Source organism: Lepisosteus oculatus, unplaced genomic scaffold, assembly GCF_040954835.1.
Source record: "Lepisosteus oculatus isolate fLepOcu1 unplaced genomic scaffold, fLepOcu1.hap2 HAP2_SCAFFOLD_64, whole genome shotgun sequence".
NCBI lineage: Eukaryota > Metazoa > Chordata > Actinopteri > Semionotiformes > Lepisosteidae > Lepisosteus > Lepisosteus oculatus.
The window spans coordinates 705,195-720,074 of NW_027168193.1; the positions used below are offsets into that span (position 1 = coordinate 705,195).

At 47.8% G+C, this 14,880-nt stretch overlaps 7 non-coding genes across 7 annotated transcripts; 4 read left to right on the forward strand and 3 right to left on the reverse strand.

The window, feature by feature from the left end:
- Positions 1-2,961: 2,961 nt before the first annotated feature.
- trnas-uga (transfer RNA serine (anticodon UGA)) lies at positions 2,962-3,043 on the forward strand. Its single transcript has one exon. It is a non-coding gene; the product is annotated as a tRNA-Ser (tRNA).
- A 1,400-nt stretch (positions 3,044-4,443) lies between these two features.
- Positions 4,444-4,525, forward strand: trnas-aga (transfer RNA serine (anticodon AGA)). Its single transcript has one exon. It is a non-coding gene; the product is annotated as a tRNA-Ser (tRNA).
- Positions 4,526-4,738: 213 nt separating this feature from the next.
- Positions 4,739-4,809, forward strand: trnag-gcc (transfer RNA glycine (anticodon GCC)). The gene has a single exon. It is a non-coding gene; the product is annotated as a tRNA-Gly (tRNA).
- A 489-nt stretch (positions 4,810-5,298) lies between these two features.
- On the reverse strand, positions 5,299-5,415 carry LOC138232912 (U5 spliceosomal RNA). The gene has a single exon (XR_011187354.1). It is a non-coding gene; the product is annotated as a U5 spliceosomal RNA (small nuclear RNA).
- Positions 5,416-11,436: 6,021 nt separating this feature from the next.
- LOC138232945 (5S ribosomal RNA) lies at positions 11,437-11,555 on the reverse strand. The gene has a single exon (XR_011187386.1). It is a non-coding gene; the product is annotated as a 5S ribosomal RNA (ribosomal RNA).
- A 1,295-nt stretch (positions 11,556-12,850) lies between these two features.
- Positions 12,851-12,992, forward strand: LOC138232862 (U4 spliceosomal RNA). Its single transcript, XR_011187304.1, has one exon. It is a non-coding gene; the product is annotated as a U4 spliceosomal RNA (small nuclear RNA).
- An 834-nt stretch (positions 12,993-13,826) lies between these two features.
- On the reverse strand, positions 13,827-13,898 carry trnag-ucc (transfer RNA glycine (anticodon UCC)). Its single transcript has one exon. It is a non-coding gene; the product is annotated as a tRNA-Gly (tRNA).
- Between the last annotated feature and the right edge of the window lie 982 nt (positions 13,899-14,880).

The following is a 14,880-nucleotide window of genomic DNA, read 5'->3' on the forward strand; positions in this document are numbered from 1 at the left end:
ACATTTTGTCTGTGTTAAAACCATATCTCTTTAAACCAAACCAAGAGTTTGTCTTTTGCACTGATATTCTGATTCATTTCGATTTCAAAGAAAAAAAAAACATTATCTTCCAAAGCATCATAAAATTGTCCATTCTTCCAGACTCTACTTCTCTCTTGTAGTAGTACAGCAGACCTTTCCAGGTGAGCAGATCACAGAGTCCGAAATATGCTTCCTCCATCAAGCAAAGTACCTGAACATGACTCTGTGTTCATAAAAGCGCCCCTGTAATAAAGAAATTAAATCCGAAATCAAGAGGGAAGTTGCCTACTGAAGTTCAAGAAGTCATCAATTTTAACCTAGCAACACATTAAAGGCTGCATCTATACAAGTACGATTCTAGAAATGCTCACCAGATTACGTTTTAAGAAGGAACTGCGCCTCAGGTTCCGCCGAGATCTTAACTTGGATGGTAGGATTCAGAGTCCGGAGTGCGGAATGATGGCGCACGGAGGGTCCACATACTGTGGATCCCTCAGTTTTCTTCCGCGTGTTCAAACCGCCAGCGTGTGACTCCCCTGTCCCCGTGACCTCATTGCTCTGCTCTCGCCTCTGTGCAGCTGAGCCCGACTCATGGTAAAGTGGAAAACAATATGCCCTCAATGTGGGATTTACTCTGGATCGAGGATAGATGTCACCTTTTTATCGTTGAACAGGATGTATGTGATGTGGCGACTAGGTTCAATTTTGTATCCTTTTAAAAGATTAAGGACTGGGGTGAGCGTGATTTACCACCCTTTCAGCTAAGAACCCGACATGAGCACCGTTTAATCTGCATAGACTCGGTCGTTTAACTCTTCTCCATTAGCAGGGTTAAGGTTAAAGAAAAAAAACATTGCTGACTTCTTTTTTTTTGCCAGCCGCTAGCGCTGATTAGCAATGTTTGTATTTCATGTTTTGCAAGTTGCATCCATTTTAAGAAAAACAAGTCGCGTTAAAGACAGGAAATGAATACTTGCATTTAATTAAGTCTAGCCGTAGGCGGTTGTCTGTAAGGACCAGTTCTGTTCAAGAAGACAGAACAAAGAAGGCACCACTGGGATTCGGACTCAGGATCTCCTGTTTAAGAGACAAGCGCTTTAACCAACTAAGCCACGGTGCCCCGGGATAGTTGTCCTTTTGCAGCCACTTGGACACACCACTCAGACACATCTGCATTCGGTGTGTGCTCCGCCTGCTCGCTGAGCAAGTTGCCACCTTTATACAATAGCAACATCGACACCAAGAGAAAGGATGACAAATGGCTTTTATCTGGAACTTTTCAAGTCCAAGGAGCTCAATGTGCTTTCTGTGTACAACAGGGCCACTGAACTCCACACTGGCCACTGAACCACAGCAGTGGCTTGCTGGCTTGACATCTCCCAAGGAAAATGTTGAAATCGCATGTGGAACAGGAAAATGACCCTCGAGTACGAGGGAAAAAAAAGAAAAAGATCATCTGGAGCGCGCCAACCCATGTCTGGACAGCCCAGTTTCGTCGACGAGTTGGCCGAGTGGTTAAGGCAATGGACTACTAATTCATTGTGCTCTGCATGCATTGGTTTGAATCCCATCCTCGTCGCTCTCTATGTCTGACACGGGTGCCTGTTCGACGTTGGCCCTCCTTTTGTTTGCTCCAGTACTAGAGCCTTACATTTTCTAGCGGTGGCTGAACATGGTATAGTAGGCTAACGTTGGTATCGAGCAGTGGCAGTAACAGTATTTACGTGCCGCTGCTGCCAAGTGGCTCTGGGTTGAGACCGCGTTTTCACTTACTTGCAGCACAAACGGAGAAAGCGATTTTTGACAGTCTCTCGAGAGACTGCGCTAGGTGTTTAGGGATAGACTTTGTCAGTTCCCAATGGGATGATGGCCTCTCAAATAGTTTGTGATTCCTCTAGACGTTTATACAGTAGAAGCCTGCTTCGTGGCTTAAATCCAAGCTAAGGAAACGAGTTTGAGGTCTGATGCAGAACTGCGAATTCAATGAAGGGGAACACTACAGTACATTGCACTGTATGTGTGAGGAAAGCTGCCCCCTTCTGTTCCTTGTCGACCGAACAGAGGACTGTAAAGGATACCGCCAAGAAACTTTAGGATGCTGGTTGGAATCCAGCTCCAAAGAAGCCCCTTTGGGTGTTATGTCATCAAAAAGTAAGAACAGAGAATCTCCCTTGGATCAAAAGCGCAACAGAACTGTTTTCCGTGGAGCAGGTTTCAGACCCGTAGACCTGTTTTATTTGTAGGGCAGGGCGCATTCCCAAACGCGAATCTCCTGTTTTAGAAATGCTTTGGGCGGCGTGAAGTGAAAATAAGAAGTGGGCTCCAGATGCACATGGAAGCAATCAAGTGTTTCATCCGAGCTGTTTCAAAGACTGCTCAACAGCTTTCCTTTTACAGAGGCCCAACGATTAATGATGGGGGTGCACCCTTCAATGTGCCTTACGACTCTAGGGAGTGATTGAGACGATTCGTAGCGTGTGTTCATTTCCCTCTATTCCCCATGTTGTAGTGGTAAGATGACGTAAATTCCTGCTTCGACACGTAACGGCATTATAATCAAGTGCAGGAGCTGAGGGCTTTTGTTTTGTTTCGTTTTCTATGGCGTTCGTAAGCACGCAAAACAAAGACAATTCCTGCATCTAACACGAATGTAAATGTTTTTGAAAGTGTAGTGTGGTGCAGCTTGTAAAATCCTTGTCCACATTTGTGGTTTGTTGATGTTTTTTCTGTCTGCCAAAGTTGCATTTTGACATCCGGACGGGGAGACTTTATCATTTGAACGTCTTAAACCCTTAAACCCTCTGAGGCGTGTCTGTCTGCCGGCATGTATCTTGTGAAAGGTATTTTTTTTTTAATGTAGAGCGACTTTAAAAAAGTTTCCGCAGCCACCTCGCACTCCGTGTTAGATTATAGGAGGAATGGGGCGGCGGCGAGCTCGCTGTAGTCGTGGCCGAGTAGTTAAGGCGATGGACTTGAAATCCATTGGGGACTCCCCGCTCAGGTTCGAATCCTGCCGACTACGGCGTCTGCTGCACGTCACCTTGTGCCTATGCGGCAAAGGCGAAGTGCCGCTTCTCCTTTCCTGGTACTATAAAAATGCTACATCGCTTGGTCCTGCTTCCATGGAAAGCAGTTCTTCAGGTAATTCTACTCTCTTACCAAAGCTGTTAGGTTCCTTTCCGTGGTGAGATGGGTTGTCATGCAACGCTGCCACATAGTGCCGACAGACAAGTGTGTTGCGGGAGAAGAGAAAAGTGTTTGAAGATTTAAGAGTGTCTTAGGTGGAGCCAAAATCAAGTGTCACAAATGCAAGTGGGAAGAATTCCAATGTTTAATATGGTCAAAATAAGCGGAAGTTACCAGCTGGTCCGGCACAGTCTGCCATGCTTTTGTCATATACTGTAAAGTGGTGTCGAACTGGGTGTCGAACTGGAGCCTCACCATTTGCATATGTGAGGCTCCAGTTATACATCGAGTGTCACATTAAATGACAAAAATGAAGAGAGTTAAAGCAGCTGGAGAGGTTTTCTTACAACTTTTGAGCTGACACAGTTTTGGAAAATGTTTCCTTCACGCTGCACTGAACAACATAGGCAGCCAAGAGTCTCCAAAACAAAACAGAATGGACAGATAGGAGAAAATTCCCACTCGTCCTGAAGTTCCCAAAATCCAGCACTGAGCGTAAACAAAGTGTCTAAGTAGCGTGGGAATGCTAACCCTAACCCTAGCTGGAGTTTGAGCAATCCAGCACTGAGCGTAAAAAGATGAGTCAAAGTAACGTCTAATCGGATTAGTTTCCTTAGAGCTGGTTCAGAGTTTGCTCAAGAGTTGACCTTTCACAGATGCGCAAAGAAGAATGTTGGGGGTGCACGCTTCAAGGCGCCTTACAGCTGTAGGGAGTGATTCGAGACGATTCGTGGCGTGTGCTCATTCCTATATACCGTACGACCCGGGGTGCAGTGCTAGGATGACGTACAATACCGCTTGGGCACGTAACGGCGTTATATGCAAGTGCAGGACGTGAGGGTTTTCGTTTGTTTGTTTTGTTTTGCTCTGCTTTGCTTTGTTTTGCTTTCCATCGCGTTGGTAAGAGCGTAAATAAAAAGGCGATTCCTGCGTCTACCACTAATATAAGAGCTATTTCAAGTGCGACGTGGTGCGGCTTTTCAAATGCTTGTGGGCATTTCTCTGTTGTTGATTCTTTTTTTGTGTGTAACAAAGTGGCATTTTCATGTCCGGACGGGGAGACTTTATCATTCCGACATGAAGCCACCCTTAAATCCTCTGAGGCGTGTCTGTCTGCAAGGCTTGTATTTTGGAAATGTTTTTTTGAAACGGAGAACGACTTTGAAATAGGCTTCCGCTGGCGCCTCGCGATCCAGGTAAGATTGTAGCAAGAACGCAGCGGCGGTGGGGCTTGCTGTAGTCGTGGCCGAGTGGTTAAGGCGATGGACTAGAAATCCATTGGGGTCTCCCCGCGCAGGTTCCAATCCTGCCGACTACGTTGTCCGCCTCCAGTCGGTGTGTTTCGGCACAAGCAAAGAAGCGCGCCTCTTTGCTGTTCCTGGTGGTTTTAAAACGCCCAATCGCTTGTACCCGCTGCCTTGGAAATAAGTTCTTCAGCGTCCGCGAATGGCATTTTGCAGCTGGAAGCAGATGTCGATGCGTTTTGCACAGAGCACCAAAAAAGCGTCTTTTTTGAAGGCCCAGGCACTGAGCATTGGTGGTTCAGTGGTAGAATTCTCGCCTGCCACGCGGGAGGCTCGGGTTCGATTCCCGGCCAATGCAGTGGCTTTTGCAGCGAGCGGCTCCATCACTTGCATCCCCTTGCAACTCGCAACTGAAAACCCACTGAAGCTAAGCAGGTGTGAGCCAGGTCAGTACCCGGATGAGGGTGAGCTACAGGGAAAAACAAAGCTTCCAGCTGGAAGCGGTGTTAATGGTGCCGGCGGTGGGGGCGCTCACCCTGAGGTCTGTGCGGGTCCCAATGCCCCAGTATAGTGACGGAGATGCTGTGTTGTAAAATGGCGCTGTCTTTTGGATGAGATGTAAAAACGAGGTCACAGCGCTCTGTGGTCATTCAAAATGACCACCAAAACCTTTGACAAAAGCTCTTGGTAATTGATGGTCTTCAATAATGCTTCTCCTTTAGGTACATTTTGAATCAGCTGAAAAATGCTGTTTTGCATTCATGTGTTTAAGTAGCCTGTGCTACTTACTGCATTGTAAGAGCGATTGTGAGCGGTTTTGTTTTCTCTCTTTGACCAGCCCAGCTGCGCCCCACCCGAAGGCAGGGAAGCACAAAAATTGTATGGAACTCATTCATGCTCCTCTCCATGGAAATCTTTAGTAAAAGGCAAAAGATTTGTACGAGATGAAGAGAAACCAGAGTGCGTGGCTGGACAGCTGCAGGAGCCCAGGCCGCCTTCAAGGCCTCTGCCCTGCCGGTCGTGGTTGGCAATGCACCTGGCCTTACAAACGAGCCAGTGGGGCCCGTTCAGCTCCGGGCTCATCGCCTGCAGCTCTCGGCTTACCTGGCAGGGGAGATACCTTGATCAGCCTGTAGTTGGAGTAGTTGGATTGTTTTCTTGTTTTGTGGAAGCAGTGTTTGTTTTGCAGTTTGAGATGGCAACCTTTGGATCCCGCAAGAATGCTGTACGTTTTGAGCTTTTGGATGACCTCTTCATGGATCGTATGCAGTTCAGCAGAAAAGTGTTACAGAAGGAACTTGGCTTTGAACCTCGGCACTTGGATTTCATCTTCGCTCTCCCAGGTCAGAAAGCATTTGAGGTTGTTTTTGCTACCTATTCTCTGTTTGAACAATGTGTGGATGTGTTTGAGGCAAAAAGAGGGAAAGTTCCTGCCCTTGAGAAGATCAACTTGCAGCCTCTGACACAGAGAGAGAGGAAAACGGTGCATGTTGTTATGTTCTCGGAAATGGCAAAGACGGAGGACATTCACACCTGGCTTAAGCAGTACTGCACCGTCCACCATGGAACTGAGGTTAGAGATGTTGACGGTATAAAAACAGGAGCAAGAAAATTTGAGGTTCGCTTGCTACCGGACAATGTAAATGGAGGCTTAAGGCACCTGCCCTCTACAATCCGGCTGGGCGCCTGCAATGGCTATGTTTTTTATGTGGGACAACCAAAGGTGTGTCGGCGCTGTGGTGCTGTGGGACACCTGGCATCGTCCTGCACTGTGAAATGCTGCAAGACCTGTGGCAAACAGGGACATTTAGCCTCTGACTGTTCAATGCTGCCAAAGTGCAATTTATGTGGCTCGGAAGGACACGTTTTTAAGAACTGCCCTCACGCCTACGCCAATAAACTCAAAATGAGAAAGGATGAGGCAGTGCTTGTTTCAGCCAAACCGGCCCAAAAAGCCAAAGCAAACAACAAGTCAAACAAAGAACCCTTGTTGGACAAAGAGTCTCAGCCTCCAGCCAGGATCAGTCCTGCTGTGGCTCCGGGGCCGGTGGAAGAGAAATCCACTACGCTCCCACAACCGCAGACTGCACCAGACAAGCACGAGGGTTTGAAAACCCCCGAGAACAGCGAGGACCCCTCCCCCACTCCTGCTCCTCAGAACGAGGGCCAGTGTGGGGCCCCCACCGGTGGAGCGGGTCCAGCGACGATACCCAGGATTCAGCGGAGCTGCTTTTCTCAGACTCTGCAAGTGCTACAGATGCCCTCCTCTCCTCCATCCAGTCCGTCACGGAGGATCTGCAACAGCTGGTGGGTGAGGGGGAAGAGGAGACTGGTGCATCGGCTGCACCCCTTTCCCCTCAGTGCTCCCAGGAGCTGGACTTGAGGAAAAGGAAAAATGACTCTGTTTTCTCCCCGAGCGAGGAGGAAGGAGAGCATGGCGATGGGGACAGCTGGAACCCCTCCACCCCTCCCTCTACCCCCTTCCTTGAAATGGACTCCGTGAATGCTTTTACTGCTGCCACCCTGATGAAGGCTCATTCAGAGGATGGCTGGCAGGAAATTGGTAAGAAGAAAAAGAAAAAGAAGAAGGTAACAGGTGAGACCGAAGAGAAATGTGTTTTGTAAAGACTGGTTCCACTTTCTTATGTAATATGGCTCTAAACATAATTTCTCTTAACACCAGAGGTATCAATGACAGAGTGAAATGCCAGTCTGTCTTTGATTACCTCCAGCAGAGAGAGGGAGATGTGTTGATGTTGCAGGAGTGTGCTTTAGCCTATCAAGAGAGGTATAAAAGCTTTGAAGATAGGTGGGATAAAGGGCCTTCTGTTTGGTCAGGGGACAATAACAACAGAGCCTCTGGCGTGGCCATTCTTTTCAAAGGATGGGCTTTCAAATTGAAAAGTATTCAGAGGGTCATAGATGGCAGGTTGCTGTGTGTGGATGTGGAATGGGGGACCGTTAACCTGCGGCTAATCAATGTGTATTGTCCTACTGACGTGGGAGGAAGGGTGGAGCTACTCAAGGCACTCTCTCCCCTATTGTTAAGTAGCACAGACGTGATAGTGGGAGGGGATTTTAATTGTATCTTAGAGCACACAGACAGGCAGTCTAGCTCTCCGATAAAATTGGATTCCAGCTCACTGGCCCTGCAAAACTTAGTTCAAGACTTTAAACTCTCAGACACATATAGATGTATATATCCCACAACAGCAGGATATACATGGTCAGGGAGGAATAGCAGCTCCAGAATTGACTCTTGCTTTGTCTCAGAGAGAGTGAAAGTTGTTGGGGTCACTCTTCAGCCTGTCTTCTTCTCAGATCATCAGGCTTTAGGGTGTAGAGTGGAACTCCAGGGCAGGACTGTCTTTGGCCCAGGTCTCTGGAAACTCAACACAAAGCTGCTAGAGAACGAGGGGGTAGTATCCCGCTACAAGGAGAAACTATCACAGTGGCTGTCCTTGCAGTGTCTGTACGGGTCAGTAGGAGAGTGGTGGGAGGAGGTGAAGATGAGGACAAAGGTCTTTTTCATGGCTGAGGGAAGGAAGGCTGCTGCCAGACGGAGAGGAGTGCTAGCCAGGAAACAGAGGCAGCTGCAGCGTCTCTACACGATGCTGCACAGTGGCTTCGATGTGCTCGAGGATATCACCCTTTTAAAAAAGGACATCCGGAGCACAGCCGAAGAAAGTAGTCGAGGAGTGCTGTTAAGAAGCAGAGTGCAGTTCTTGGAAGAAAATGAGAAGTGTACTCGCCTCTTTTTCAGGAAAGTGGTAGGCTCCAAGTCTGTCATGGAAAGTGTAGTTGATGAGGAGGGACAAGAGAGAACAGAGCCGAGTGCTATCCTCTCCTGCACCGAGGCCTTCTACTCAAGACTGTACAGCTCTACAGAGGTAAAGGATGAAGAAATTCATTTTTTTACCTCAAAGCTAGAAAACGTTTTGAGTGAAGAAGATAGGGAAGTACTTGAGAGGGATTTGACAGTAGAAGAGCTGAGACAGGCTATGGAGAGCTTACAGAAGGGGAAAACTCCGGGTGCTGACGGGCTCCCTAAAGAATTTTATTGCACCTTTTGGGATCTGCTTCAGGATCCGCTACTGCTCCTATTCGAGGAAAGCTATAAGACAGAATTGCTGCCTGACTCCTTAAGAGAAGGCACTATCTCTCTCTTGTTTAAGAAAGGAGCAAAGAATGACATAAAGAACTGGAGACCCCTCAGCCTGTTAGGCGTGGACACTAAGATCCTGTCCAAAGCCCTTTTCCTGCGCCTACAAAATGTAGTGGCCTCACTGGTAGGGAAAGAACAGACTTGTGGGATAGCAGGACGCCTGATGAGCGACAACCTGGCCTTGTTGAGGGATGTCTGTCTGTACTCAGAGGATCGCTCCCTCCCTCTGTGCATTTTAGGTGTAGACCTAGAAAAGGCCTTTGACCGCCTAAACCGGCAGTACTTAACATCGGTACTTGAGCACATGAAGTTTGGCCCCATCATGAGAAAGTGGATTAACCTGCTGTACACAGGTAGCAACAGCAGAGTAATGGTTAATGGCAATAGATCACGCCCCTTTGAAGTCTGTTCAGGGGTGAGGCAGGGCTGCCCATTATCCCCCTTGTTATTCGTTTTGGCTATGGAGCCCTTAGCCTGTGCCTTGCGCCAGGATCAGGCCATTAATGGGATACCAGTGCCTGGAAGTGGGGGAGGAGAGGTAAAGACATCTCTATACATGGATGACGTCACCCTGCTCCTCTCTGACAATGCCTCAATTAGCAGAGCTCTGCAGTGCTGTGATCGTTTCTCCTTGGCTTCCTCTGCAAAAATTAACAAATCTAAGAGTGAGATTTTTTATCAGAACTGGAGGGAGCCAAAAGAAGGACATGATCTCAGGCTGCAAGAGAAGAGAATTAAGGTCCTGGGGGTGTATTTTGGAGAAGAGATGGGAACAGTAAATTGGCAGAACAAATTGCCAATCTTAAACAAAAAACTGATACAATGGAAGGACCGAGACCTCACCATGACAGGGAAGCTGCTGGTCATCAAAGCCGAGCTCTTGCCTGTCTTGATTTTTCTGGCTTCTACCTTCCCAATCCCACACCGTGTTGCGGCGGTGCTGAGGAGATTGATGTTTCAATTTCTATGGGGTGGAAAGCAGGAAAGACTCAGAAGGGAAATAATGTACAGGCCGCTACCCTCAGGGGGGAAGTCTGTCCCAGATATTGCTACGAAGCTGCTGTGCATTTTCCTGGCCTCTGTGCTGAGAGGCTTTGCAACAGCACCTGCAGCGCGTACCTGGACTTATTTTTCCAGGCTCTGGGTAGGTAGGGAGGTGTTCAGAGTGTGGGGTGTCAGACCCAAGCTGGATGTCCCACTCTCTGACACATGCCCTGCAATTTATGGGACAGTTAAAAGTATTCTAAGATCTCACCCAATTGGCCATATTCCCCTCCGAGATGTCAGCGTCCAAAAACTGGAAGATTTCGTTGCACCCCAGAATAATAGGCAGACCCCTGTGGGCATTTTAACATCAGCCCAAACAAGGAAGGTGTGGAAACACACATCCTCTAAGTTTCTGTGCAACATTCACAGAGATTTAGCCTGGAGTGTCGTCCACCAGTGCTTACCGGTACGAACTTTCTTGTACCGTAGGGGCCTCACCCCCAGCCCTCGCTGCGTTAGGGTGGGCTGCGGTGAGGAGGAGACTGTGACCCATCTCCTGTGGTCCTGTTTTTTTGCTAAGGCCTTCTGGGCACAGTTTGAAGATTGGTTGCAGGCTCTCTCGCCCCAATTTACCCTGACCGCTGCTTTCGTCATATACGGCATCTCTCCTGTCAAACTTCCTCCTGACGTGTTTGACAGGATCTGGGCCGTGGTGAACAGTGGGAAAGACGCCCTGTGGAGACTGAGGAACATGGGGCTGTTCAAAGGCATCGAGGTCCCAGTCAAGGCAGCAGGTAGCCTGGCCCTGTTCATCACCCGAGAGAACTATTACCTCAGAGATCTGTGGAGAGAAGGGAGGGAGGAAGCAGAAAATCTGTGGGAAATAGAGAGCATAGGTCAATATCTCAAGAGACTGTGAAAAACATTATCATGTTTAAGTAAAGAATGTGATTTGTACCAGAAAAAAGAAATTGTTACTATGTAACTGTTACCGTGTCAAAATGTAATGAGATGTGATCATATATACTGTTTTAAGTATGTATATTAATGTAAAGCTTTCTGATTTGTGATGTCCTGTATTTTATTGTGAAAAGAAAATAAAGTTCTTAAAAATCGAAATCGGTTCACCCAGGGCGAGGCTCGGCCATTGCACTCCGGCTGTGCTGACCCCTGCGAATTCCCCAAATGTGGGAATCTCGACTGCATAATTTCTGGTAGTGGGGGACTGCGTTAGGACACCACGAGCTGCGTGGCTGCGGAAGGATCCCGGTTCGACAGGAGTGGACGCCGCTGCTGGTTCTCGCTGGCTTTTAGTTAGGGGTCCGGAGAAGCATCTCAAGCTAGTTCCACTACTCCTTCCGGACGTTCATTCCCTTTTCAAAGTCAGTCGTTTTGCTGTAGTTTGCGTTCTTTAGGCTGATTATCGAGGTTAGCCTTTATTTGGTCATGGGGGGCCTCGGTACTGTATGCTGAGTCTAAAGACAGTTTCACCCGTTTTCTGATTGCTCAGTTCTGTACCAGTGCAGACATGTCAAACAGTGAATGGCTGTACCTCTATTGTATCCGTGCTCAATGAATGAAATCGGTAACAAATGAATATATGTCTAGTTATACGAAAAACGAGTGGTTTATCGACTCATCTTCATTTGCAGATTTAGAGGCAGCTTCGATATTCGTTTAACAGACGGGTTTTTTTTTTGAATATGGGTCACACACATGCCACAGCAACAAAACATCTCTAGAGATGAGGCTATAGATCACCTTTCCATCCTGCAGGTTTTCCTCCCAAAGCCTACGGCACCAACGGCGACCCCTGCTGGCCGGGAGAGCAAAAGCTTACAGCACCTGGTATTCCCAGGCGGTCTCCCATCCAAGTACTAACCAGGCCCAACCCTGCTTAGCTTCCGAGATCAAACGAGATCAGGTGTGTTCAGGGTGGTGTGGCCGTAAGCGAAAGCCCTGGCGCCTGACTCGCTACTTGAAGCTGTGTGTGGCGGGGGCTCCGTGCCCCCCGAGCGGGACTGAAGGATCGTTCGTGTGCAACTCTTTGGAAAGGAGCTGCTTTCCAAATCGCATTGCGTGCCTGGATGTTGGCGAATGCGCTCCCTTGTGTTGGCTCGTCCCGCACTGGAGGAGGACAAACAATCTGCACGGAGGAGCACCAGGCAAGTCTTCAGTGCACAGCACTCTGGAAACATTTCGGGGCTGTCGCGTGTTTATTTCAGCACGTAAAGCGCACCGGTCCAACACGTCGGCCGGGCGCGCGGCGCCTCCGCCCTCTTGCTGCCCCTGCAGCTGCTTCACTTTTCCCTTTAGTTGCCATCGATTTTTTTGTAGTGCTATACATATACGATTGAGGTATCTTACAGTTCTCCTTCGAAGACCCAGCACTCTCTTTTCTTTTCCCAGTGTTACTCATATCGGACTTTTTAAACCTAAAAAAAAATCGTTTTTTTTTTCTTTCAATTATAACTGAAGTTTAAACAACTAGTGTTAAGTCCTTATTTTTCTGTAGTCAAAAAAAGCAAAAATTAACATTCAGGTCATGAAAAACTCAAAAAAAAACTCCCCAACCACTAAAGTTTACCTCCCACCTGAGCGCCATCTTGAACGCCCCTACCACCAGAGAATGCTCACGATTTCGGAAGCTGTCTCCGGGACGTGCTGATTCCACACATCCTGAATAAATCATGATATTGTTAGTTGCTGTAGCTAGACGTTCAAATGAGTTTCATGGCCAGATGGACTGTTTCCTCCAGCGGTATAGTATTGCAGTGAGACAGCACGATGCCTGCAAGACTATGTCACGCTAAACGCCACAGATTGTGTTTGTCCGTTCGTGTCAGTCGTCCTGCAGCCACGGGAAGTGGGACACAAACATGCTGCAATGCTTTCAAGACGTTAGGATTTGTTTGTGTAACATCCGAGAAGAGTACTTGTGGCTTGAATGTGAACTGTACGTGCCCGCCCCCTTTCCTCTGTAGTGCATGAGTTCCTCCCGGCATGCCCTTCGTCATTGTTCTGTCATCTTGTATTTAAAGGGTTGTATTTCTGCTGCTGAAAATAAGCAACGGTTTTCTCACAACGCCTTTTGTTCCCAACGGAGCCCTTGTCTGTCATGAAATTCTTCAAAACCTCAAGCTAGAAGAAGAAGAAGACGACAAATATGAAGGGTTACCGCAACGACATGCCATGAGACGATCGATAACGATTTCCATAGGATCCCCGCGGTTGCCTGGCAACCGTCAGCTTTGCGCAGTGGCAGTATCGTAGCCTGTGAGGTTTAGCCGAGGCGCGATTATTGCTAGTTGAAAACTTTTCCCAATACCCCGCTTCCGCCGGTTTGCAATACAATCGGCGAAAGCAATTTTTGACAGTCTCGTCAGAGACTGAGCAAGGTGTTTAAAGACAGATTTGGTCATGGTGACATCATGATAGAAAGAAACGAGCTTGTTACGTCTCAACAGAAACGCTCTTTAGCTCTTTCAGCGTTATGCAGAGAACAGCGTCTGTCGAGATCACTTTTGAGTCAGCGCGAAACGCCGTGTGCTGTCAGTTTGATTTCATATTGCTTGTAGCGGCGCCTGGCTTTTGTCTGTCAAACGTTAGGTTGCGCTTCTTCATGCTGCATCGTCGGCATGAGTGGAGCTTTTTAAACGTCTGTACTTACTGCGCCCCATAAGAAATGGTTTGTCCCCATTCAAAAGAGATTGTGCGATGTCCTGCAGCGTTCGCAAAGCAAACCTTTGACAGTTTGAAAAGAGGAATTTATTCTGCTTCCTGTGCGTGCAGTAGTTACAAAGTTGAACGTCTTTACACGATGTGCTGCAGTTTTCAGTGGGCGGGCTTTGTCAGATGGCTTGGAAAAACGCACTGAGACATCATGAGCAGTGTCCTGCATGTTTTCTGTGTATAGCTGTCTTTTAACGCATACAGAATTCATTCGAAATCATTGATTTCTCCAATTAACAAGGGTCCCTTTTTGAACCTACCAGAAGCATTCTTTCAATGTAACAGATTTACTCCGGGGAAAGGCAGCATGACATTGAGAGTAGCTCAAGCTTTCAGCACCCGTATCGGACTGCGTGTATGCAGACACCGCTCAGAATCCCCTGTAAGATTCTCCTTCAATTCCGTTTTGCAGTGCTTTAGCTCTTTCAAAATGGCTTCGCTTTGCTAGTCACAATCCAAGGCTCATGACAGCATTTAAAACCAATCGCCACTGCGTTGGCCGGGAATCAAACCCGGGTCAACTGCTTGGAAGGCAGCTATGCTCACCACTATACCACCAACGCACACCCGCAAAAGCCCTGCAGGACACCACCAGAGAATGCTCACGATTTCGGAAGCTGTCTCCGGGACGTGTTGATTCCACAAATCCTGAATAAATCATGATATTGTTAGTTGCTGTAGCTAGACGTTCAAATTAGTTTCATGGCCAGATGGACTGTTTCCTCCAGCGGTATAGTATTGCAGTGAGACAGCACGATGCCTGCAAGACTATGTCACGCTAAACGCTACAGATTGTGTTTGTGTTGGACAGTTGGACCCTACGGCTGGTCCCTCGTCGACAACCTGAATAGCTTATTCAGAAGCAGTGCTGGACCGGGAACGAACCAGCTTCTTCCCAGGCACAAGAGTGACTGGTGAGGACTCGCGGTCACACTCTGTGCATAGAGACTTTCTACCAGCCAGCCGGACTGCTGGTAGATCCCCTCAGAGCAACGACTGCCCTGCGCGCCGCAGTCAGATTCCTCCGCCCGTCCTACTCCGAGCTGCACCTTGACTGGTTGGCCGGTAGCCAGAGGATGCCGGGACAACGCCCATTGGACAACCGCTGGAACAGAGGCTGCAACAGAGCCTGTCAGCTGGTTTGATGTTCGTGCCGGGAAATTCCAAATCCATACACAGTGGATAAGTAAACCCCATGTTCTACATTGCGTCTCGAGAATTCAATTGTACCTCAACACAAGTTGTTATCAATTTAATTCATGAGTAATGTATTTACTTCCGAGTTTAGAGTAACAGTGGGTAATAACACTGATTAGCGATTTGGTAACCGAACGATATATATTGACATATATTCTCTGTTGTGTATCTCTTTGTGTTTGCATCTCTTCGGGATTATATACCTTGTATATTGATAACCCTCACAGTAAGGTCTGCCACTCGTATCCAGGCAGACTAGTATATGTTTGGTGCACAATTTATATTAATAAATGTATCTAGTGTATTGAACCCCTGTGTGTGCGTTGTTAGTTGTTCTGACGATTGATT